Source organism: Schistocerca serialis, chromosome 1 (genome assembly GCF_023864345.2).
Source record: "Schistocerca serialis cubense isolate TAMUIC-IGC-003099 chromosome 1, iqSchSeri2.2, whole genome shotgun sequence".
Lineage (NCBI taxonomy): Eukaryota > Metazoa > Arthropoda > Insecta > Orthoptera > Acrididae > Schistocerca > Schistocerca serialis.
The window spans coordinates 1,068,051,728-1,068,078,690 of NC_064638.1; positions in this window are offsets into that span (position 1 = coordinate 1,068,051,728).

Here is a 26,963-nt window from a genome sequence, read left to right on the forward strand (position 1 = left end):
GCATATACGAAATTTTACTCATTACGCGTTTACCGTATTTTTGGAAGAGCAGTAGATTAAATTTTTAAGCGGATTTCAGAGTAAAACTGGTTGGGAAATTTACTACACAGGGCTGGCACCAGCTGCGCATTGAGTCGAGCTTAGCTTCGATAACGAATATGGGTTCGGTACCTCTCATTCGAAGCTGTTTGACCTCTATGCCACAGTTCATCAATAGCAGTGAATGATCAATTGTTTGCGTTCTAGTCTCTCGGCTATCCGTAGCCGGATGTTTTCATTGGGTGAGAGATTTAGAGAACGTGCTGACTAGAGCAAAACTGGATCTCTCTCCGAGTCTAGGTAGGTCAGAACTGCACTGACAACGTGCGGTCTCGAGTAATCTTGCTGAATGGTGACGCCACGGAGAACTCGAAGTCAGGACACAGGCACTGGCCTTAAGACGACAGAGATGTAATGGTGTTGTCCAAGTTACCACCTATGAACCCACGGATGAGTGTCCTGTATACCCAACGGCACCTCATACCATGCCAGGTGCTGGCGCTTCAACGACGGAAAATGAAATCTGGCAATGTTCTTTCTCCGCAGAGCGGATGCGTCCATCACGATGCTGTACACAGAACAGGGATTCGTCTGAAAAAGAGACTTGGTGTCTTTCTTGCGTTTAGTTTTCTCGTTCAACACTCCTGGTCGGGAATATCGGCGCATCAACAGAAGTTGCAACAACATTCATCGTGCTGACAGTCCACAGTGCTCCAGTCATTACCGCACTGTTTCTGTGGATACTTGTCTTGCTTCAAACCAGCCCAATTCCTGACTCAAGAAACGTGACTGCACGATCCTATACGGCTGAGCGAAATATGGGGTGATTCAGTTGCCCATATCGACGGATTTTGTGCAACTTGCAAGGCCTTCATATAGCTTGTTCAAGATTTTCCTATTCTCTCTCACGAGGCGCAAACTATTAGTCCTACGGCAAAATGAACAGGTCTGTTTTGTAAGGAATTTAATGCAGTTAAGTTTCGTACTGAGATACGTTTTCGGTAGGGGGCGTAATTTTCCGATCATTCATGAAAAATGTGCAAATGTGACCTTCAAACACGTTTTCTTTTCTTGAATAACTTGAAAACTGTGGTTTCAAGCGAAAACTTACCCCAGTAGAGAATTAACCAGATTAAATGTGCTTCAAAATGGTCCTGTTCATTTTTTCTGTAGGACTAATACGCTGAAGAGCCATAAAACTGGTACACCTGCCTAACATGTTCTAGGGTCCCAGCGAGCAGGAAGAACTGCCGCAACACGAGTTACGTCTGAAATAGTGCTGGGGGGAATTGACGCTATGAATCCAACAGGGCTGTCCTTAAATCCGTAAGAGCTCGAGGGAGGAGAGATCTCTTCTGAACAGCATGTTGCAAGTCATCCCAGATATGCTCAATAATGTTTATGTCTGAATAGTATAGAGGCCAGCGGAAGTGTTTAAACTAAGTAGTGTTCCTGGAGCCTCACTTTAGCAATTCTGGACGTGTGGGGTGTAGCATTGTCGTGCTGTAATTGCCCCAGTCCGTCGTAATGCATAATGGACATGAATGGATGCAGGTGATAAGACCCGATACTTACGTACGTGTAAAGTGTCAGAGCCGTATCTAGACGTGACAGAGGCGCCATATCACTCTCACGCCATTACAGAGCCTCCATCAGCTTGAAAAGTCCACTGCCGACATGCAGGGTCCACGGACTCAAAATGTTTTCTCCATACCCGTACACGTCCATCCGCTCGATACAATTTGAAAAGATTCATCCGACTAGGCAACATGTTTACCGTCATCAACAGTACAATGTCGGTGTTCACGGGCCCAGTCGAGGCGTAAAGCTTTATCATGTTGAACGATTCTCTTCAGTCGTCGTTCGTCCCGTTCTTGCAGGATCTTTTTCCGGCCACAGCGATGTCGGAGATTTGATGTTTTACCGGATTCCTGATATTCACGGTACACTCGTGAAATGGTCGTAAGAGAAAATCCTCCACTTCCCCGCTACCTCGAAGACGCTGTGTCCCATCGCTCGTGCGCCGACTATAACACCACGTTCAAACTCACTTAAATATTGATAACCTGCCACTGTAGCAGCAGTAACCGATCTAACAACTGCGTCAGACACTTGTCTTACATAGGAGTATTCGGCCGCAGCGCCATGTTCTGCCTGTTTACATCTCTCTGCATTTATATACGCATGCCTATACCAGTTTCTTTGGCGCTTCAGTGAGTTTACGTATGGCAAGTGAGAGAATATGAAAATCTCGCCTGTGGTTTTCGAAGGCGTTGCAGGTTGCATTAAACTCACTGGTATGGGCAACTGAATCAGCCTGTATATCTCTGTCCTTTCAGGTGTTAGACGTATGGGGCTCTTGAGGTTGTCCATGGGTATGGCTCTCCTGAAGGTATCGATTCCATATTTGCACGACAGTTGTGGGTTCCTGAGCAATATGAGCAGCGCTATCGTAGCACAATAGACGCTATCCTGCCACTGTCTAATTCTGATACGTGCCGGTAGTCATTTCTCGTTAAAATTCCCCTTAGAAAAATTTAAAAATGACAGTGCTGGAAAACCTCTTATGTTATTTGATTTTCAAACCGCTGAGCAAAACTGAACGTACTCAGACATTTCTCTCTTTCCTTATTCTGATCATCACTAAACTGACAAGCAACATTTTTAGCGCAACGCAATCTGACTTTGAATAATCCCCACAGAAGAATGGCCCTGACTAACAATAATCCACGCCTTTCATGAATCACTTACATCACAAAAATCTTCGCTACTCGAACTACTGCAATACAGAGAGTGCCAGTACTGCTAGCTAAATAAAATATTCTACCTGCTGAAGGCACTAACTACTGATAGGCATAGCAAATCAAAGATTTTGATAGAGAACAAACAATGTATTTACCTTAATAGTGCTCAAAAGTCATTTATATATATATATATATATATATATATATATCAGTTCATTATATCCAGTATTACAAATTTACTCTCTCTGATGGACACACGTCCAGATCATCCGCCCTCAAAACTCCGCCATCTCTCTCCCCTCACCCACCACTGCTGGCGGCTCACCTCCAACTGCCCAATGCTACACGATGTTCACATCCAACTGCCCAACACTACACAAGCGAATATTCCAACAATGAGTCCAACCAGCCACAGACTGCACACAGCACAGTCAGTGATTTTCATACAGAGCGCTACGTGGCGTTACCAACATAAAAACCTAAACAGCCTACTTACACCGTTTTTACAGCAGACATAGCACAGCGCCGGCCGCTGTGACCGAGCAGTTCTAGGCGCATCAGTCCGTAGCCGCGCGACTGCTACGGTCGCAGGTTCGAATCCTGCCTCGGGCATGGATGTGTGTGATGTCCTTAGGTTTAAGTAGTTCTGAGTCTAGGGGATTGATGACCTAAGATAAGTCCCACAGAGCTCAGAGCTATTTGAACCATGTTTACAAGCAAGCAACACCAAAGTGTCAGTTCTGAATGAGAAACCTGCTGTGTAGTCTTTCCTTATACGACATAATGTAGACTCCTACCAACTACGTGCGGTTCCTCTGAAATTTGCATATCCAAGCTTGTAGCTCACTTTATGCAATTAGACTTCCGCTTCATGGCGCTGCAGTTTTAACTGCCAGCAGTGCAGACTGGCGCCTCGTTGTTTCGCCTCTTCCCTGCCGTCTTTCCTCTGGTGCCCCCGGCGACGGGCGCGTGCAGCACGTGACTTCTGGGGCGGTGTTCTCGCCGCACGCCGCCGCCAGACGCCAGTCCCGCTACCGCAGACAGTGACGAAAGCGCTGCGTAGGAACCCACCGCCGCTCTGCGGCCCACGCAGGGTCGACGGCCCCGGCGTCGATCTCTCCTCAGTGGCACCTGATTTAAGCTCTTGTTCCACCGTCTACTTGCAGTATAGTGACATGAGATATTCTGTTTCTTAATTTTACGCTGTCATCGTCAACAACAATTTGAATATGCTGCTATAAAATGTATTCTGCAGATCAATGCCTAACACCGTAAACGCATCTTGAATACTTCACAGCTGGCCATTAAAACTGCTACACCAAGAAGAAATACAGATGATAAACGGGTATTCATTGGTTCAAATGGTTCAAATGGCTCTGAGCACTATGGGACTTAACATTTATGGTCATCAGTCCCCTAGAACTTAGAACTACTTAAACCTAACTAACCTAAGGACATCACACAACACCCAGCCATCACGAGGCAGAGAAAATCCCTGACCCCGCCGGGAATCGAACCCGGGAACCCGGGCGTGGGAAGCGAGAACGCTACCGCACGACCACGAGATGCGGGCACGGGTATTCATTGGACAAATGTATTATACTAGAACGGACATGTGATTACATTTTCACGCAATTTGCGTGTATAGATCCTGAGGAATTAATACCCAGAACAACCACCTCTGGCCGTAATAACGGCCTTGGTACGCCTGGGCATTGAATCAAACAGAGCTTGGATGGCGTGTACAGGTACAGGTGCCCATGCAGCATCAACACGATATAATAGTTCTTCTAGAGTAGTGACAGGCGTATTGTGACGAGCCAGTTGCTCGGCCACCATTGACTAGACGTTTTCAATTGGTGAGAGATCTGGAGAATGTGCTGCCCAGGCAGCAGTCGAACATTTTCTGTATCCAGAAAGGCCCGTACAGGACCTGCAACGTGCGGTCGTGCATTATCCTGCTGAAATGTAGGGTTTCGCAGGGATCGAATGAAGGGTAGAGCCACGGGTCGTAACACATCTGAAACGTAACGTCCACTGTTCAAAGTGCCGTCAATGCGAACAAGAGGTGACCGAGACGAGTAACCTATGGCACCCCATACGCCTGGTGATACGCCAGTATGGCGATGACGAATACACGCTTCCAATGTACGTTCACCGCGATGTCGCCAAACACGGATGCGACCATCATGATGCTGTAAACGGAACCTGGATTCATCCGAAAAAATGACGTTTTGCCATTCGTGCACCCAGATTCGTCGTTGAGTACACCATCGTAGGCTCTCCTGTCTGTGATGCAGCGTCAGGGGTAATCGCAGCCATGGTCTCCGAGCTGATAGTCCATGCTACTGCAAACGTCGTCGAACTGTTCGTGCAGATGGTTGTTGTCTTGCAAACGTCCCCATCTGCTGACTGTGAGATCGAGACGTGGCTGCACGATCCGTTACAGCCATGCGGATAAGATGCCTGTCATCTCGACTCCTAATGATACGAGGCCGCTGGGATCCAGCACGGCGTTCTGTATTACCCTCCTGAACCCATCGATTCAATGTTCTGCCTACAGTCATTGTATCTCGTCAAACGCGAGCAGCAATGTCGCGATACGATAAACCGCAATCGCGATAGGCTACAATCCGACCTTTATCAAAGTCGGAAAGGTGATGGTACGCATTTCTGCTCCTTACACGAGGCATCACAACAACGTTTCACCAGGCAACGCCGGTCAACTGCTGTTTGTGTATGAGAAATCGGTTGGAAAGTTTCATCATGTGAGCACGGTGTAGGTGTCGCCACCGGCGCCAACCTTGTGTGAATGCTCTGAAAAAGCTAATAATTTGCATATCTCAGCATCTTCTTCCTGTCGGTTAAATTTCGCGTCTGTAGCACGTCATCTTCGTGGTGTCGCAATTTTAATGGCCAGTAGTGTATTCATTACTCTGTCATAAAGACATCCCAAAGACTATTCGATGCACTAAGATCTTTAGGTATACGCATCCATTTTTCTCTTGCGTGTTTTCTGATGTAAGCTACCTACCCATTCGGTTATCTCGGTCTCAATTCACAACTCCTAGAACCCAGCAAAGAACCTTTTTCGTCTATCTGGGCAGATGACAAGAGTGGTAATGTGCTGGGCAAATTAAACCCAATAAGATAAATTAACAACTTTTGGATCTACAGTTCTTTTCTTTCTTTCCGTATTCGCAGTTAAACTGCAGGATATACACTATGTGATCAAAATTATCCTGACACCCACAAAAGATACGTTTTTCATATTAGGTGCATTGTGCTGCCACCTATTGCCAGGTACTCCACATCAGTGATCTCGGTAGTCATTAGACACCTTGAGAGAGCAGAATGGGGCGCTCTGCGGAACTCACGGACCTCGAACGTGATCAGGTGACTGGCTATTACTTCTGTCACACGTCTACACGCGAGATTTTCACACTTCTAAACATCCCTAGGTCCACTGCTTCCGATTTGATAGTGAAGTGGAAACGTGAAGGGACACGTACAGCACAAAAGCGTACATGCCGACCACGTCTGTTGACTGACTGAGACCGCCGACAGTTGAAGAGAGTCGTAATGTGCAACAGGCAGACATATATCCAGATCGTCACACAGGAATTCCAAACTGCATCAGGATCCACTGCAAGTACTATGACAGTTAGGCAGCAGGTGAGAAAACTCTGATTTCATGGTCGAGCGGCTGCTTATAAGCTACACGTCACGCCAGTAAATGCCAAACGACGCCTCGCGTGGTGTAAGAAGCGTAAACATTGGACGAATGAACAGTGGAAAAGCGTTGTATGGAGTGACGAATCACGGTAAGCAATGTGGAGATCCGATAGCAAGACGTGGGTATGGCGAATGCCCGGTGAACGTCATCTGCCAGTGTGTGTAGTGTCAACAGTAAAATTCTGAGGCGGTGGTGTTGTGTGCTTCTGTTTCTCATGGAGGGAGCTTGGACCCCCTTTGTTTTGCGTGGCACTATCACAGCACAGGCCTACAATGATGTTTTAAGCACCTTCTTGCTTCCCACTGTTGAAAAGCAATTCGGAGATGGCGACTGCATCTATCAACACGATAGAGCTCCTGTTGATAATGCACGGCCTGTGGCGGAGTGGTTACACGATAGTTACATCCCCGTAATGGACTGACCTGCACAGAGTCCTGACCTGAATCCTATAGAACACCTTTGAGATGTTTTGGAACGCCGACTTCGTGTCAGGCCTCACCGACAGACATCGATACCTCTCCTCAGTGCAGCATTCCGTGAAGAATGGCCTGCAGTTCCCCAAGAAACCTTCCAGCACCTGATTGAACGTATGCCTGTGAGAGTGGAAGCTGTCATAAAGGCTAAGGATGGGCCAGTACCATATTCAATTCCATCATTACCGATTCAGGGCGCCACGAACTTGTAAGCTATTTTCAGCCAGATGACTGGATACTTTTGATCTCACAGTGTAAGTTCCGCCTATATGCAAAAACGCGTTTCTTTCCTTTTTACCCAGGCACGTTTCGACACCTCTGTGTGATCATCAGTGGCTCTGTTTATTGAAATCTGTAAGAAGTGAATATATTTTAGGTTGTAACTGCTTTAACAAAGTTAGGGCTAAAGAAAGTTTTTGTTCGTTTTACTTCTTAGCGTGGTTTTACATTATGTATTTTGCAGGACACAATACGAGGCGCCGAAACATATTCGGGTAAAAAGGTAATACAGTATTTTTGCAATAAAGGCGGAACCTACATTCCATAATAATTTAACACCCTTTATTAAAACATAAATTAAAGTGTATTTGACTCAGGACAATGCAGGATTAATCAAGATACAAAAGTGAAAACAATTGCTGTATAGCCTGTCTCAATATTTGAATCATGGTAGCGATTATTACATCACTCATTAGGCAAATAGTTAGTTACAATGTTAAGATACAGAGTCAATAAAGCATTTTCCTCAATCACTCACGGTATTATAATTCTGCTACTAGATCGACTGACCTTCAGCAAGTTTTTAATACAATACCGCGACAATTAATCATACTCAGACACATGCTAAACCAAAAAAAGAAAAATCAAGTCGGAATAGCGCAGCTGCATCACTGCTGCCACGGCCCCAAGGCCGGCGTCAGACGTATGACAGTAATAAAATGAAATAAAGTTTTGTAGTTCAATTAAGGGATAATCAAGTACTAGGAAAGTTTCACAAGTAACGGTTAACTGTCATAACTGCCAGCGGCCCGCTTCAGAACCGGAAGGAAGATCTTCCAGGACAAATAACTATCGTTAATGTGAACTCAAACACTACTGAGATTTAAAAGTGACGCAAGTCACTTCACGCAGTCAATGCAGTAGACAGGTAACAGTGCCTAGTAGTCACAATAACGGGCTGACGTAAACAGTAAGCTATATATATTTACACGATTTCTACATCTACCTGGATATTCTGCAAATCACAGTTAAGTGCGTGGCTGAGGGTTCATAGAACCACACCCATAACAATTATTCAACTCTAGAATAGCGTGCGAGCTCAGATTTCCTTCATTTTTTATGATGATCGTTTCTCCCTATGTAGGTCGGCATCAAAAAAGTATTTTCGCATTCGGAGGAGAAAGTTGGTGACAGAAATTTCGCGAGAAGGTTCCGCCGCAACGAGAAACGCCTTTGTTTTAATGATGTCCACCCCAAATAATGTATCATGTCCGTGACACTCTCTCCCCTATTTCTCGATGATACAAAATTTGCTGCTCTTCTTTGAACTTTCTCGATGTACTCCTTTAATCCTACCTGATAAGGATCACACACTGCACAGCAGTATTCTAAAAGAGGACGGACAAGTGTAGTGTTCTCAGTCTCTTTAGTAGATCTGTTACATCTTGTAAGTGTTTTGCCAATAAATAGCAGTCTCTGGTTCGCCTTCCCCACAACATTTTCTATGTGCTCTTACCACTTTGTTCGTAATTGTAATGCCTAGGTATTTGGTTGAATTTACGACCTTTGGATTTTATTGATCTGTCTTGTAATCGAAGTTTAACGGATTCCTTTTAACACTCATGTGGATGACCTCATACTTTTCATTTTTTAGGGGCAACTGCCAATTTTCGCACCATACAGATATCTTTTCTAAATCATTTTGCAATCTGTTTTGATCTTCTGATGATTTTTCTAGGCGGTAAACGACAGCGTCATCTGCAAACAACGTAAGACTGCTGCTCAGATTGTCTTCTAAATCATTTATATAGATAAGGAACAGCAGAGGGCCTATAACACTGCCTTCGGGAACGCCAGAAATCACTTCTGTTTACTCGATGACTTTCCGTTGATTATAACGAATTGTAACCTCTCTGACAGGAAATCACGAATTCAGTCTCATAACTGAGACGTTGCTCGTATTCCACAAGCACGCAGTTTGATTAGAAGCCGCTTGTGAGGTACGGTGTCAAAAGCCTTCTGGGAATCTAGAAATACCGACTAAATTGGAAATTCCTTGTCAATATCACTCAACACTTGGAGTGAGTGAAGAACAATTTGTGTTGCACAAGAACGATGTTTTCTAAAGCTATGGCGATTATGTGTCAGTAGACCGTTCCCTTCGAGGTAATTCATAATGCTCGAGCATAATATATGTTCTAGAATCCTGCTGCATAACGACGTTAATGATACGGGCCTGTAATGTAGTGGATTACTCCTATTGCCCTTCCTGAATATTGGTAATTTTATAGGCCCTCTGCTGTTCCTTACATATATAAACGATTCAGCAGACAATCTGAGCAGCGGTCTTAGGTTTTTTATCGTCTAGTGAAGTCATCAGAAAATCAAAACAAATGGTAAAACGATTTAGAAAGATATATGTATGGAGTGAAAATTGGCAATTGACCCTAAATAATGGAAAGTGTGAAGTCATCCACATCTGCACTAAAATGAATTCATTAACCTTCGATTACACTATAAATCAATCAAATCTAAAGGCCGTAAATTCAACCAAATAACTAGTAAATACAATAACGAACAACTTAAATTGGAAAGAACACATAGAAAAAGCTGTGAGGAAGGCGCACCAAAGACTGCGTTGTGTTGGCAGAACACTTAGAAGATGCAACAGATCTACTAAAGAGACTGCCCACACTATGCTTGTCCGTCCTCTTTTGGAATACTACTGTGCATGTGGGATCCTTAACCCTAGAGGATTAACGTAGTACATCGGGAAAGTTCAGAGAAGGGCAGTATGTTTTATATTATTGAGAAATACGTGAGAGATTGTCATGGACGTGACATAGAATTTGTGGCGGACATCATTAAAACAAAGGCGTTTCTCTTTGCGGGGGGGGATCTTCTGACGAAATTTCAATCACCAACTATCTCCTCCGAATGCGAAAATATTTTGTTGACGCTGACCTATATAGGGAGAGACTATCATCATAACGAAACAAAGGAGGTCAGAGCTCGCACGGAAAGATACAGACTTTTTTTTTCCCGCGCTCTGTTATAGAGTGGATTAATAGAGAATTATTGTGAAAATGGTTCGATGAACCCTCAGCCAGGCAGTTAAGTGTGATTTTTCAGGATTTCCATACAGATGCAGATGAAGATGCAGTTGAAGGCAGGTCAAGTAAGTTTCGTTGAATGATGCGCTACACATCAAAATGACACAAATATGTGGCACTATTTTTTATCGTTGCCACCAAGTTCCAGCAAATAGTGGTCGGAACGTTCTAAGAGTCGCCGGCCGGGGTGACCGAGCGGTTGTAGGAGCTACAGTCTGGAACCGCGCGACCGCTACGGTCGCAGGTTCGAATCCTGCCTCGGGCATGGGTGTGTTTGATGTCCTTAGGTTAGTTAGGTTTAACTAATTCTAAGTTCTAGGGAACTGATGACCTCAGAAGTTAAGTCCCATAGTGCTCAGAGCAATTTGAACCATTTGAACGTTCTAACAGTGATTCAGCTGCTCGATAATAGAATTCGCTCTTTGTTCACGGAGTCATACGAGAACCGCCACAAAATTATCAGAAAATCTGTGATTCCTGCGAATCAGTCTTTCTATTGCCTCGGCATTGTCATCTCTGGTCGTTGTCGATGGCTTTCCTTTTCGATCAGTATTAGCGCAACGTCTGTGGAGCCTTGGTCTAACTGTTGGCATCATTTCATTATGGATGGACGTGACATTGCTTTTGGTCCATATATCTCCAGAATTTTATCGTGAATCTGTTTAAAATTTAGAAGTTTTGCCCACAATAATCGTACTGTCCTACGTATTTGAAGTTTTGAGTACGTTTCCAGTTGCCATGCCATGTCACTCCCATATTGTGATGAACGTGTTACACGCATCGCAGCAGAACTGTGTCTGCAGCAAGCCGGAACACGTACTCTCTTTTGGCAATGCATCTATCTTGTTCTGCTATTGTATTAGCATGGGACGTTAATGTAACTTGATTTTTGATGTCCCTTCATAGAACGGTGTCTTTGTGAAGGCTCGCGTCTTACTTTAAACCTGCGCCTTCTAGGCTCACTCTGGGAAACCAGGGTCTGCCAACCACAAGGCAAGACAGAGGGAGGTGTCAGAGGCGTAACACCTGTTTTTTTTTTTTTAAAAAAAAAAAAAAACCTGACCCATCTGACCCTGCAGGTAGCACCTTGCGAGGGTCCCGTGCCAGGGCTACATTTGTAGATGGTGAACTGTCTCACAGCCGGAAGAGGAAGAAATTTTCAACGGTGGGAAGAGCGAGGGAACCAAGGGGAGGAAACCACCAAGGGAAATGAAAATCCTGCTGATTTGGAAGTAGTGAAGTAGCAGCCCTACGACCAGTTTGTCACATTATAATGCTCTCTCCTTTTATGCTACTAATTAACATTACTTTTCGGGTTCCCGGGTTCGATTCCCGGCGGGGTCAGGGATTTTCTCTGCCTTGTGATGACTGGGTGTTGTGTGATGTCCTTAGGTTAGTTAGGTTTAAGTAGTTCTAAGTTCTAGGGGACTGATGACCATAGATGGTAAGTCCTATAGTGCTCAGAGCCATTTTTTTGTTTTAACATTACTTTTACTGTCTGACGCCCACGACCGCAATGACCCATCTCTTTAATGTTCCACATTAAATGTGTTACTTCTTCATAATAACATTGTTACGTAACGTCTCTCATGTTGTAGCGATGATTTTCTAGGTTAAAAATAAGTTGCATCACGTTAACTTGAGAAATTGTTCTTTTCTTTTCAAGATGGCTATAGCGTCTAGGTCTCTGCCGTTGCTGCGCAGTATTCTGTATAAAGAGGTCGTGGTTGTTACCACTAACTTTCATTGAACAATTAACAACTACTGTTCACGATCAGTGTTTTTTGTCTCTTCATATCTGAGCGCACATGCTTCCATAATTACTATACACACATTTTCACACGCACAATGAAGAACATATATCTTTTTCACATGTTTCAAATACCTCAATTGGAAACTGACAGAAAGCTGATAGTCGCCTAAAGTATTCTCATGAAATCCAGTACGAAACTCTTACGCGCTTTGCGCCATAAATTCGTATAGGGGTATGCATGAAATGAATATACACTCCTGGAAATGGAAAAAAGAACACATTGACACCGGTGTGTCAGACCCACCATACTTGCTCCGGACACTGCGAGAGGGCTGTACAAGCAATGATCACACGCACGGCACAGCGGACACACCAGGAACCGCGGTGTTGGCCGTCGAATGGCGCTAGCTGCGCAGCATTTGTGCACCGCCGCCGTCAGTGTCAGCCAGTTTGCCGTGGCATACGGAGCTCCATCGCAGTCTTTAACACTGGTAACATGCCGCGACAGCGTGGACGTGAACCGTATGTGCAGTTGACGGACTTTGAGCGAGGGCGTATAGTGGGCATGCGGGAGGCCGGGTGGACGTACCGCCGAATTGCTCAACACGTGGGGCGTGAGGTCTCCACAGTAAATCGATGTTGTCGCCAGTGGTCGGCGGAAGGTGCACGTGCCCATCGACCTGGGACCGGACCGCAGCGACGCACGGATGCACGCCAAGACCGTAGGATCCTACGCAGTGCCGTAGGGGACCGCACCGCCACTTCCCAGCAAATTAGGGACACTGTTGCTCCTGGGGTATCGGCGAGGACCATTCGCAACCGTCTCCATGAAGCTGGGCTACGGTCCCGCACACCGTTAGGCCGTCTTCCGCTCACGCCCCAACATCGTGCAGCCCGCCTCCAGTGGTGTCGCGACAGGCGTGAATGGAGGGACGAATGGAGACGTGTCGTCTTCAGCGATGAGAGTCGCTTCTGCCTTGGTGCCAATGATGGTCGTATGCGTGTTTGGCGCCGTGCAGGTGAGCGCCACAATCAGGACTGCATACGACCGAGGCACACAGGGCCAACAGCCGGCATCATGGTGTGGGGAGCGATCTCCTACACTGGCCGTACACCACTGGTGATCGTCGAGGGGACACTGAATAGTGCACGGTACATCCAAACCGTCATCGAACCCATCGTTCTACCATTCCTAGACCGGCAAGGGAACTTGCTGTTCCAACAGGACAATGCACGTCCGCATGTATCCCGTGCCACCCAACGTGCTCTAGAAGGTGTAAGTCAACTACCCTGGCCAGCAAGATCTCCGGATCTGTCCCCCATTGAGCATGTTTGGGACTGGATGAAGCGTCGTCTCACGCGGTCTGCACGTCCAGCACGAACGCTGGTCCAACTGAGGCGCCAGGTGGAAATGGCATGGCAAGCCGTTCCACAGGACTACATCCAGCATCTCTACGATCGTCTCCATGGGAGAATAGCAGCCTGCATTGCTGCGAAAGGTGGATATACGCTGTACTAGTGCCGACATTGTGCATGCTCTGTTGCCTGTGTCTATGTGCCTGTGGTTCTGTCAGTGTGATCATGTGATGTATCTGACCCCAGGAATGTGTCAATAAAGTTTCCCCTTCCTGGGACAATGAATTCACGGTGTTCTTATTTCAATTTCCAGGAGTGTATGTTCCAGAACATTCGAGAACAGGTAGTGAATCAGATTAACATTAAGACAGTTTTGGTTATTAATGGTATTTATAAGTTTTAATATACATATTGTTTTCTGAAAATAATTATTTAAGTGAAGATTTACAGGCCTAATGAATTTTTAAAGTATGGAAAATAGAAACTTCCTGTTATTTTATAAAATCTCGTTCATTATCGATGGAAAAGTTACAAATGGAAACAGCTGCTTATTTGCATGTAACACTGAGGAATACATAGAGTCTACAATCTAATGTAGACTTCTTTTCAGATCACATACTTTTAAAATTGTGACTACTAATTTTCATGGTGTAAGTTCGATATCTAATAATATGTCGAAATACAAGTAGAGAAATATATTTACGGAAAATTTTATTTGACAGCCAGAAATCTCTGTGAACATCCACAGATAAGAACTATATAATTTCTATAAGAAAAACAACTCAAATCTGGCTAAAATTTATATATTATCGAAAAGTTCAGTAATCGAGAAAAATTTCCTATAGGACTAGACATTCATTATAATACGCAGCACCATCAACGCTGTCAGAGAAATATGAAACCACTGACAAACTCCAAAATAGCATCACGAAGTTTGGAATTCACAAAATATCGAGGACCTCTCAAAGAAGATATTAATGGTAATGATGATTCCCTTATTTTGAAGATTTTGAACTTCCAGATTGCGTGGGGCGAGAGGCACAGACGTCAGGTCGCAGAGCAAGATGAAACACGTCACGGCGTAAGAGCACAGTTCAAGGCCGAAAAACAACCTCGCAGTAATGCGCTACGAGACTCAGAGGTATCCGCCGATAACACAAACGTTATTCGCATCTGCACCTCGTCCACAAGTTCCTTACCCGCCGCCGTACAAGTCTTTGATCCGCATCTACCGATATTAAAGCTTTCTGAGGTACATTAAGCCGTATGGCACGCCGCAGCATTGACGATAGACTTCTAACTAGCCTGAATTTTCGTCTGAAGCTTTGCTGGACATTAAAACTAGACATCTTTCAGTGCAAATCGTACAACATTTAAACTCATTATTTCTGCAAATGAGTGTACCTAAAAGTCTTTGATCCTAATTTGTCTTTAAGGCATTTTGCAGAAAAGAAGTACGTACCCGTTTCTTAACACTTTACGGACGGACATCGTAATCAACATTTCTTCGAATAAGAGCTTAGAGGCCTACCGCAGCAACATTTTAATACAGTTTTGTTTTTTATTTCCTCGATACGTCAGGCAAATTACAACATTCTGTTGTAATTATTGAAACGGATTTCGTTAATTATTTTTGCAGGGTCTTTTCACGAAACTGAGAAGGCAAATGAAGTCGTAGTATAAGCTGTCGCCGGTTGAACATTGTTAAATTTTAGTCACAGGGTTCGTTTATCGTATGTACGTTAATTTAGCATAATGTCAAAACATTCAACGTTCTATACTTTTCGCTCCAACGTGCATTGCATTGCACACTTTTAAAATAATATACTCAACAGAAACTTAGTTGGATTCACCGATTTCATATCGAACATTATATATGTCTTATGAGACACAACCCCCCTCCCCATGAACCTTGCATCTTGTTGAATGAGGATATCCTGCGGGGCGATGTAGATAACATAACCGTAGGTGCAACAACAACGGAGGTGTATCTGTGGAGAGGCCATACTAACCAATGGTTCCTGAAGAGCAGAAACAGCCATTTCAATAGCTGCACGGGCAACTGTCCGTATAATTGTCTGATACTGCCTTGAGACACTTAGCCAAAATGACTTTGCAATGTCGGTACTGCGAATAACTCAGTGCAAGGGGTAACTGAAGGCATTGGTTTTCTGGAGGGCAAGCAGCTGTACTGTATGACTTGCGGATGATGGTATCCTCTTTGCTAAAATAGTCCGGATGTAAAATAGCCCCCCCCCCCCCCCCCCATTAAGATCTCAGGGTAGGGACTACTCAGTAGAGTGTCATAATTAGGAATAACAAAACTTACGGAGCATGGAATGTTAGATCAGTTAATCGGATAGGAAGCTCAGAGGATTTAAAAAGGAAAGTGGGTACATTGAAGATATATACTGTGAGAATAATTGACGGCGGTGGCAAGATCAGATAGGGCAATCCAGGGGTAGATCAAATAATTAATAAGAAAACAGGAATGCAGGTAAACTACTATGAACTACATAGCGACCGCATTTCCGCAGCCAAGATAAATAAGAAGCCAGCACCCACATTAAAAGTACATCTTTATGTGTCAAGTAACTCCATAGATGCCGAAGAGAATGAAACAGTGTATGATGAGATGAAAGATAGTTAACGGATGGAAGGCTGAATTCAATAGCGCCGAAAGGAAGAGAAGGAAAAATGGTAGAAGAATGTGGACTGCGCGAAAGGAATGAAAGGGGACGTCGTCTGGTAGACTTTATTTAAGTTTAATGGAAGAGATTCATTATATAATGGTAAGGTAGAGATTTCGAAACCAAATTTTAAACTGCAAAATATTTCCAAGGGCAAATGTGGACCCTGAGTGTAATTTATTGGTTACTAACTGCAGGTCAAAATTAAAGAAACCGCGCTAAGGTAATAAGTGTAGGATAAACTAGAGGTTGTTGAGAAATTCGTAGTGAGTATTAGGCAATGACTGTTGAAAGAATGAGAAAGAAACACAATAGAAGACTAATGGGTAGCTTTGAGAGATGTAATGAAGGCAGCAGGGAGCCAAATACGTAAAAAGATAACACCCTGAAGATATATTTGAATAACACATGAGATGTTAAATTTAACAAACGGACACATGAGGTACTGAATTTAATAGACGAAAGCAGAACATATAAAAATGAAGCAAATGGAGCAGATGAAACGGAACACAGTGAGATGGACAGAAAGCGCAAAATAGCTAAGCAGTTGTGGCCAGACGACGAAACCTAGGATGAACAACCGTGCGTAACTATGGGAAGGATAGATGCAATCTATTGGAAAACTGAACAGTCCTTTGCAGAAAAGAGAAGCACCATTATGACTGTGAAGATTTCAGATGGCAAGTCGGTACTAAGTCTAAAAGGGAATGTTGAAAGGCGTAACGAATATACAGAAGGTCTGCTTGGGAAAAGAATTGAAAGCAATATTGTAAACAGGTAAGAGGACATAAATGGAGATGGGTTGGGAGATATGATACTATGAGAAGAATTTGATACAGCACTGAAAGACCTAAGTCAGAACAAAGCCCTTGGGGTAGGACATTCCCTCAGAATTGTTGAGATCCTGGGAGAACCAGCCAGGCAAAACTATGCCGAATACATTCTAATTCTGCCATAGACGGCACAGGATTTGGAAAAACAGTTCAATGGAGTGGAAAGCGTATTGAAAAGAGGTTACAAGACTGACGTCAACAAAAGTAACACATGGATGTGTGTAATCTAATAAAACCAAGTGACACTACTGGAATTAGATTAGACAATGAGACATTAAAAAGTAGTAAATGAGTTTCGTTATTTTGATAGCGAAATAACTGACGAAGGCTAGAGAGAATACAATACGCAGACTGGCAGTATCAATAAAAGGGGTTCTGAAAAAGAGAATTTTATTAATATGCAGTATAAACCAAAATGTTAGGAAATACGTTCTTTAGTTATTTGTCGGAAGTGTGGCCTTCTTCAGGAGTGAAATGTGGGCAATAAACAATTCAGACAAGGAGGGATACAGAAGCTTTTGAAATGTGGTGCTGCAGAAAAATGCTGAAGGTCGAACAACTAAGGAGCAGGCATGGAGCAGAACTGGGAAAAAATAAATTTATGGTACAATCTGACTGGTATTGGTTGGCAGGACACATCCTAACACATCAAGAAATCTTGCATATAGCTAGGAATGGAAGTGGGGAGTGGGAGTAAAAATTGTGGAGGGAGAAAAGGAGTCGAATACAGTAAGCAGGTCTAAATGGGTTTACGTTCAATCAGAGAAGATGAGACTTGCACACGACAAGCTAGCTTGCAGAGTTGCTTCAGACTGTACTGCACAAGAATAGCATGTGTTATGTAAACATGATTCACGCTATTAACTGAAACTTTCAAAGACCAGCTTGTCCTAGAAGAGCCTGCGAATAACTTTGTGATAACTTTCGGTCATGATGTTACTGAGCTCTTACTCCAAAAGCAACAGGGACTCAGAAGTAAGGCAGCTGTTGGTAGGACGGTAGGAAGGAAGATTAGCGGTTAACGTCCGTCGACAGCGAAGTCATCAGAGACGGGTTGGTGAAGGATGGTGAAGGAAACCGGCAGTGCCATTTAAAACGAGCAACACCGGCATTTTAATTACCTGATTTAGGGAAATCATCGTAAATCGAAACCTGAATGGTCGGACGCGGACTTGAGCCATCATCTTCCCAAATGCGAGTCCAATATGCCGATGAAAGCGCCACCTCGTTCGGCGCACGTTTAATAATGAGAGAGACCGTACAATAGTACTGGAGTTGATCTACAGCAGGCAACCCACAACCTGCAAACTAATTCGTCCCAGATTATTTCGATAAAAGAATCATTCAAATGATCTATGGAACATGTAACCAACTACCTAACTAATAGCTGTGTCGCGGATGTTTCTCGTAATGGTTCCACGTCTGCCGGAGCAAAAACTTATTATACTATTCTTTTACTTATTTAATGCAACGCGTCTCCGCAGAAAAGCCTTCATAAGTAATGTGACTTTCCCTTTTATGTTACTTTCCGCTGGTTTACCATAATCGCCCACCACGTACGCTGCAAGCGGTTACTTACTATAGCTTGTAATGCATATGTGCATTCCCTTCACGTGTCTAAGCCAAGTATTAGGCACATGTATGCGATTGGGAATGCTCAGTAGCAGCCAGGCTACAGGTACATTTAACAATAAAGCGTCAGCAAGGAGCATTAGAGACGAAATCATAGGAGGCAATGTTGTGCAACCTTAGTAAGGACAAGATTCGACTATTCGGGAGTAGGATCTTACAATCTGAGACAGTGTTCCGAGACAGACTTCCGTCACAATGTCCGCAAACGTGACGTCAGATCCGCCTAGCAACAGCGATCTGAACGTCCATTCAAAAATGGCTCTGAGCACTATGGGACTTAACTTCTATGGTCATCAGTCCCCTAGAACTTAGAACTACTTAAACCTAACTAACCTAAGGACATCACACAACACCCAGCCATCACGAGGCAGAGAAAATCCCTGACCCCGCCGGGAATCGAACCCGGGAACCCGGGCGTGGGAAGCGAGAACGCTACCGCACGACCACGAGATGCGGGCTGAACGTCCATTGGCTGAAAATTTGGATGTATATATATACGAAGGAAACGAGAGACGTGCCCTCATTGGCTGAGAGAGAAAGGGGGCGAGGGGTCTCTCTTGTCCTTCGGGAAGACAGGGCGAGTGAGTCGCGAAGAGTCACTCAAACGCACAGTCGAGTAACTGGGGCGGCTCTAAAAGAACGGTCGCGAGTGCGTATTTCAGCTGTTAAACAAGCTAGAAAGTGAAGTTATTAGTTATCAGAACTCCACGTGTCGTGGGCAGTGTTTATCATTATGTAAAGTCAGAAAACTGTGTTAATGTGGTAAACGGTCGAATATAACGGCTTAGCCCCGAGCCGCCATACTGCAAATTCTGATTATGTAACGTGTGTGACAAAGTAATTTCTGTATTAAAACAAGTATAGTACAAACGTTGTTGACAATTAACAACTGGCATCTCTAAACACTCCACTTCAGCAGGATCAACATCTACATGGAACCTGGCGACTGAGCGCTACTGTGCGACGAGGGACTTTCAGCAAGACACCAGGTTAGTGATACTGCCCAGAGAAGTACTTCCTTCTCGCTACAATGCCACTGAGGGAGTTGTCGGCTTCATTCATTTTTATAATTTTCTATCACAGGGAATCGCATGACTCATGGTATCAAACTCGGGATGAACGTCTGCAAATATGAAATTCTAGTACAAAACCACTAATTACCTGTCATTAACAGCGGCATAAGAAACAGTCGCCGTTTTCGCATTTGCTTAATCGTGAGTGATTCTTAAAAACATCAGTACTTACAGAAAGTTGCTGTTATCTACTTTAGTAGAACCCAAGGACGTTACATACCGCAAACACTGTTAAAGTTTTTTACATGATTTAGCCACAAATTTTAATAGCTGTAATTATGCACCATTAACCATGGACCTTTCGGTTGGTGGGGAGACTTGCGTTCCAAGGCGACGGAGGTAGACGTACCGTAGGTGCAACCACAACGGAGGGATATCCGTTGAGAGGCCAGACAAACGTGTGGTCCCTGAAGAGGAGCAGCGGTCTGTTCAGTAGTTTAGGCGCAACAGTCTGAATGATTGACTGATCTGACCTTGAAACATCAACCAAAACGGCCTTGCTGTGCTGATACTGCAAACGACTGAAAGCAACGGGAAACTACAGCCGTAATTTTTCCTGAGGGCATGCAGCTCTACTGTATGGTTAAATGATGACGCCATCCTCTTGAGCAGAACATTCCGGAGGTAAAATAGTTCCCCATTTGGATCTCTGGACGGGGACTTCTCAGGAGGACGTCGTTATCAGGAGAAAGAAAGAAAGGTGTTCTACGGATTGGAGCGTGGAATATCATATCCATTAATTAGGAAGATAGATTAGAAAATTTAGAAGAGGAAATGAATATGTTAAAGTTTGATATAGTGGGAATTAGTGAAGTTCGGTGGCAGGAGGAACAGGACTTCTGGTCAGGTGAATACACGGTTATAAATACAAAATCAGTTAGGGGTAATCAAGGAATTTTGATAACGAATAAAAAATAGGAACACGTATAAGCTACTATGAACAGCATAATGAATGCATTATTTTAGCGAAGATAGACACGGAGCCCCCACCCACCACAGCAGTACAAGTTTATATGCCAGCTAATTCCGCAGATTCTGAAGAGATTGAAGAAATATTGTTGTTGTTGTTCCGGTCTTCAGTTCAGAGACTCGTTTGATGCAGCTCTCCATGCTACTCTATCCTGTGCAAGCTTCTTCATCTCCAACATCCTTCTGAATCTGCTTAGTGTATTCATCTCTTGGTCTCCCTCTACGATTTTTACCCTCCATGGTGCCCTCCAGTACTAAATTGCTGATCCCTTGATGTCTCAGAACATGTCCTGCCAACCGATCCCTTCTTCTAGTCTCGTTGTGCCACAAATTCCTCTTCTATAAGGTGCAGAAAAAATTTTCTCTACCAGTCACAATAAAAGATTATTTATTTGTCACACGACCGGTTTCGGGCTTGTGCCCATCCTCAGGTGTTTATACATTCATGTACATGTTTATATTGGTGGTGATCACTGCATAAATAGAAAAAAATATTTGCTGGTGACTAAACAGATACAAGTGGGACAATTGTAAGTGGCAAGGCAGTATTTGTCGAAAATATATCTGAACTTACATAAAGATGAAGCATCATTATTATAAAAAATGGTTCAAATGGCTCTGAGCACTATGGGACTTAACATCTATGGTCATCAGTCCCTTAGAACTTAGAACTACTTAAACCTAACTAACCTAAGGAAATCACACAACACCCAGTCATCACGAAGCAGAGAAAATCCCTGACCCCGCCGGGAATCGAAGCCGGAAACCCGGGCGTGGGAAGCGAGAACGCTACCGCACGACCACGAGCTGCGGACTCATTGTTATTATAGTTACGCTGTGGTGACAGCGTTTCCACATAGTTGCACACTTATTATCATTCTCACGTCCATATTTCAGTTTTATAAAGTTTAGCTGCGTATTTCACTATTACGATGTACAATCGTGAAACACACTAAGTTTACATACAAACATGCGGGCTATGGTCAAAGTACTTAGATGTAGCAGGTGTAAATAAAGATGCTGCTCATACAGACACATATAGGTTATGGTCAAAGATCTTAGCCACAGGAAGTGCAAGGGTTTTCTACATATAGAAACTTAAAAAGCTGTTATAGGCTGCGAAGTTTATTGATACACATTTCTGTCGGAGTACTTAGATCTAGGAAGTACAATGATGTTTTATATATATATATATATATATATGTATATATATATATATATATATATATATATATATATATATATATGAAACTACTAAAAGCTATTACAAATTTTAAAAAATGACAGAACTGTTATGAGCCACACTGTTGTCAGAGAACTTAGATCCAGGAAGTACAATGATGTTACACACGCGAAATTTTGAAAGCTTTTACAAATTATACAATGACAGTTACAGCCTGCGTTTACAATATGACTTTTCCAAATTACGATAATGACACTTGAACTGCAGTATGACCGCTACATCGAATTTCCATAGAATATTACTTTATTATATCAGAGGATAATTAGTTTTTGTTTTTGAATATTTCATGAAATATGTGAGGGTAAGATTTGTGTACAAGTTCCACTTGTTCGTTGAGAATAAGGTCTGGTGAGTCAGAGCTGTGGATATAAATTTCTAGCTCTTCGAGCAGATTCATTTTCTTTCCTTTCTTCACAGTGTGTAGTATTTATAGGTTGTCTGTAATGGCTGTGGCTGAATGACCATGGTCTTTTACATGCATTGCAAAGGTGAATTTATCGAAGTTATTTAGCCGGAAGGCATCCATATGCTCACGGTATGTTATAGTGAAACTCCTTCCAGTTTGGCTTATGTAGAACTATGGGCAATTGTCACATAAAAGTTTGTAAATACCTGATTTGTGGTGGCATGGGTTATTTGTCTTACTGTTGTGGATGATGTGCTGTTGTAGCTTGTTATTAGTGCTGAAAGGAATTTGAATACCAGTTTTCCGCAAGAGGTTGGCGATTTGGTATGAAATTTTGCCTATAAAGGGTATGAGGGCGAGAGTGTTTTTTCCCTCTAGTGAATCTGATTTAGTAGGTGTGCATTGTTTCTTTATGATTTTGCTGTTAATTTTATCAATTACATCTGAGTTGTATCCATTTCTACGTGCAATTTCTTCGATATTGGTAATTTCTTTTTGTTCGTCATAGAGGCTGAGTGGGATTTTATGTATACGATTAAGTGTGGATCTGAAGAATGCCATTTTGTGTTGAACTGGATGACATGAGGAGTTGTATATCTGGAAGTCATGTTTCTTGTTTCTATTAGATATTGTTAAGATCAAGGAAATTGATGGCTTTATCTACTTGATGTTCTACAGTGAAGTTGATGTTTCCAGAATGAGATTTTCACTCTGCAGCGGAGTGTGCGCTGATATGAAACTTCCTGGGGATTAAAACTGTGTGCCCGACCGAGACTCGAACTCGGGACCTTTGCCTTTCGCGGGCAAGTTTCGAAGTTGATGTTGTGCATGCTGCTGAGGCCTTTAGCTAGTGTCTCAATCTCCTCATTTGTACCATTGTACAAGATAATAGTATCATCCACATACCTTTTGTAGTATATTATTTTATTTTCAAGTGAACTATCTAATCTGAAAAAATTATTTTCTATGTAGTTAATGTAAATATCTGCAAATATTCCTGCCAAACTACTGCAGATTGCAAGACCATCTTCCTGTTTATCAGCAAGAAACTTGAAGGTTTGCTGATGACATTATAGTTGTCACAGACAGCAAAGGACTTGGAAGAGCACTTGAACGGAATCGATAGCGTCTTGAAAGGAAGATATAAGACGAACATCAAGAAAAGCAAAACGTGAATAACGGGATGTAGTCGAATTAAATCTGGTGTTGCAGAGGGAATTACATTAAAAAATGAGACACTTAAAACAGTGGATGCGTTTTCCAATTGGGCAGCAAAATAACTGAAGTAGAGAGGGTATACGATGTAGACTGGCAATGGCAAGAAAAGCGTTTCTGAAGAAGAGGAATTTGTTAACATCGAGTACAGGTTTAAGTGTCAGGAAGTTTTTTCTGAAAGTGTTTGTATGGAGTGTAGTCATGTATGGGAGTGAAACATGGACGATAAAAGTTTAGACAAGAAGATAATAGAAGCTTTTGAAATGTAGCACTATAGAAGAATGCTGAAAATTGGATTAGTAGATCACGTACCTAACGAGGAAGTACTGAATAGAATTGGGGAGAAGAGAAATTTGTAGTACCACCTGACTAAAAGAAGGGATCGCTTGGTAGGACACATTCTGAGACATGAAGGGCTAACAACTTTAGTACTGGAGGAAAGCGCGGGGGAGGGGGGGGGGGGGGGTAAAAATCATAGAGGGAGACCAAGAGTGAGTACAGTAAGCAAATTCAGAAGATGTAGGTTGCAGCAGTTACTCGTTGCACAGGCTTGCACGAGTTAGAGTAGCACAGAGAGCTGCATCAAACCAGTCGTTGGACTGAACACCACAACAACAATTATTTTTTACACTAGTCTTATCACCCCATTCGTTCAGTTTGACATTCACCTATTGGTGGTTAATGCCAAATTTACTATTGACAACAATCTATAGTGGATCAACAGTTTCGATTTGCATCTGATTGACATCGTAGCTTCCGCTTGTTTGAGGACTAACGATATGAGTAAGGTTTTTTAATTCATTTTATTAGTTAATGGAAAAATTGTTAAGTTTTTTTATAAAAAGTGACCTTAGTATAAAATGCAATTCTAGAAAAATGCATTTTAATAAACAGCTCTCCTCTAACCATGCACCTAGAACTGTGTCAAACCAGTAGTGTTCCCAATAAAAGGTTACGTAATTGCTAAAGCGGCTTGAAGTATCTCCATTCACTGCTATCCAACCAATTCATAAGAACTTCTTAAGTAAAAAATGGTTTCAAGATTCTTAAACGTGAACTTTAACCTTTGACCATAACATAACTACTATTCCACACACTTTTGTGGTCAGAATAACTATTACTGCGCATATCCGTATCCTCGCACACCTCTAGGCATAGTCCCTTAGCGTAATAATAATTGCGTGTGGCTCAACGGGCTGGTACAAATCTTTCAATTGGACGCCACTTCAGCGCCTCGCACGACACTCGCCTACCTCTTTTATCTAGCCGGGGGACAGGGGACGAACAGCTTAAAGTCGAACCCGACTTGTCGTGTCGTCAAGAGGTGAACGCTAGATTAATGGTAGACTGAAAATGTTCGTGGTCCGATAAGATTCCGATCCCACGACTTCTCTGTCAGCAAGCACTTGGTTTACCACTAGATCAGTGGTCGGTAAACCGCGGGTCGCGAGCCCCAGTGCGGCTCTTCCGCATCTTGAGTGTGCCTCTTCCACAATATACAACATACTGTCGTGCGCGTACAGTGCTTAAGTTCTTGATCAACGCCAATTTAAAGATCTTTTAGTTTATATGGAGAGTACACAGATCTTCTGCTGCATGACAAGGTACATTGGTTGCCAACAGGAAACCTTTAGAAACGTTTCGTTCCCATATAAGCAGAAATTAAAGCATGTTTTATTGGGAAGATTGTTCACTGTCCACAAATAAACAAAAACTTTAGTTCAATTAAAAGGAAGGTCAGCGTTGGCCGTAATATTGATGTTTTATTGATAGCAGAATCGATTTTCGATCACGTAGTGATCATCTTCAATCTTGTACAAATCAAACTCAGACACTGGTATCAAGTTATCAATAACCAAAACTGAGAAGCGAGTCATTGTGATCGCTGACCTTCCTTTTAATTTAAAATATATGGTCGTTGTGCACACGGCACTCTATGGAGTCGCCAATCAATAACTTTAGTTCAAAGTATATCTAATCTAATTCATGTCAATCGTAAACTACAGGGCAAACGAAATATGATATTTTCGAAGTTACTAGAGGTATTTTCATCCGAGAGCAAATTATATCTTTTTCCTCAAGATTTTGAAAGATAAACTTCCATTCACTTCCGAAGCCTCTTGAAATATCACCAAGAAAATAATTCCGATACTGACATTGCTATTTTAAAACAAAGCTTTTAAATATGAGAGAAACTTTTCTCAATAGATTTCACGAATTCGGAAACAGAAAACCGACGTTACCTTATTTTAAGAAAACTTGTTAATGCTACTGTAACGGAATTAAATGTTTCTCCCTTTGACAGTGGCAACTTTCAAGTGCGATTCCTGGATTTAAAAAACAAATAATTTTGGAACTTGTAGTTTAACTGTCTTTGTGCTGCTATAGAAATATTGGAGAAAAACAAACGTGAACTTCGTTCGCACCCCTAGTGATCTGCTTTGCAATATCTAGAGAAGGAAGATGTGTTGATTTTTAATATCTGGAACAATATCCCGAATCCTATAATTAGCTAAAAGGCAAGCGTTTGCTGTTCTTTCCTTACTTCTCCATGCAAACAATGATTTTCAACCATGAACCTTGTCAAGAGTACGATGAGAAGTCGCGTGAGCCGTGCGCGGCTGGCGGTCATGCCGTTTATTCCTCGTCATCTTGTTTTTATGGTTCTGTTGCCTTGTTTTCTTTTAATTCGGTTTACTGGCGTCACTAGGTTGCTGGTTTGATGGCCGTGAGTGGCAGCAGCAGCGCTTATCGATAAGTGCACTGTCATACTATCTCTGGAGCGACCGCGAGTATTTCTGGGTCGTCGTGTGTCTGGAGCAGCAGTTGAGGACGGAGCGCCAGTGAGGCGCGGACAGCCAGTACTCGCCGACCGCTTGTGACACACATACACTGTCCGACGGAAGGAGACTGGAGCGGGGACGACCGCCGGTTGTTCGTTCGGCGGGTCCTCTCATCGGAAGACGTGTATTTGGTCGCCGACCGCTTATGGGTTCTCTGTGTGTCTCGACTTGCGATTCGTCCTTGTTGTTCCACAGTGATTGCTTTTAGGATTGTTCGAGTTCTTGTGGAAGTGTTTTCGTGCAACTGTGTCTAGCTTGTGTGATTTCGAGTGAGCAGTTATGTTAATGCTGCCTGAGCACTAGAGTTGTGACTAGGTCGATTGGGACAGAGTCCGGCACGGCGTGAAGTTCGGCAGCCTTTGGTGTTGTTCATATTTTTGAGTGGTTATTGCGCCTTGGCTGTATTTAGACGCCAATGCTTGAAGACGTAGTGCTGCTGGTATCTTCGTCCTCGCTGACATTTTCCGTTGTCGTGCCGTTGATCGGGTGGAAGTTAATTGATTAGGTTGTTGGTTGGTTCTTCAGCCGCCCCTAGGTTGTGCTGCCACCCGATTATTTAGTTTCTACATCTACATCTACATCTATACTCCGCGAGCCACCTTACGGTGTGTGGCGGAGGGTACTTA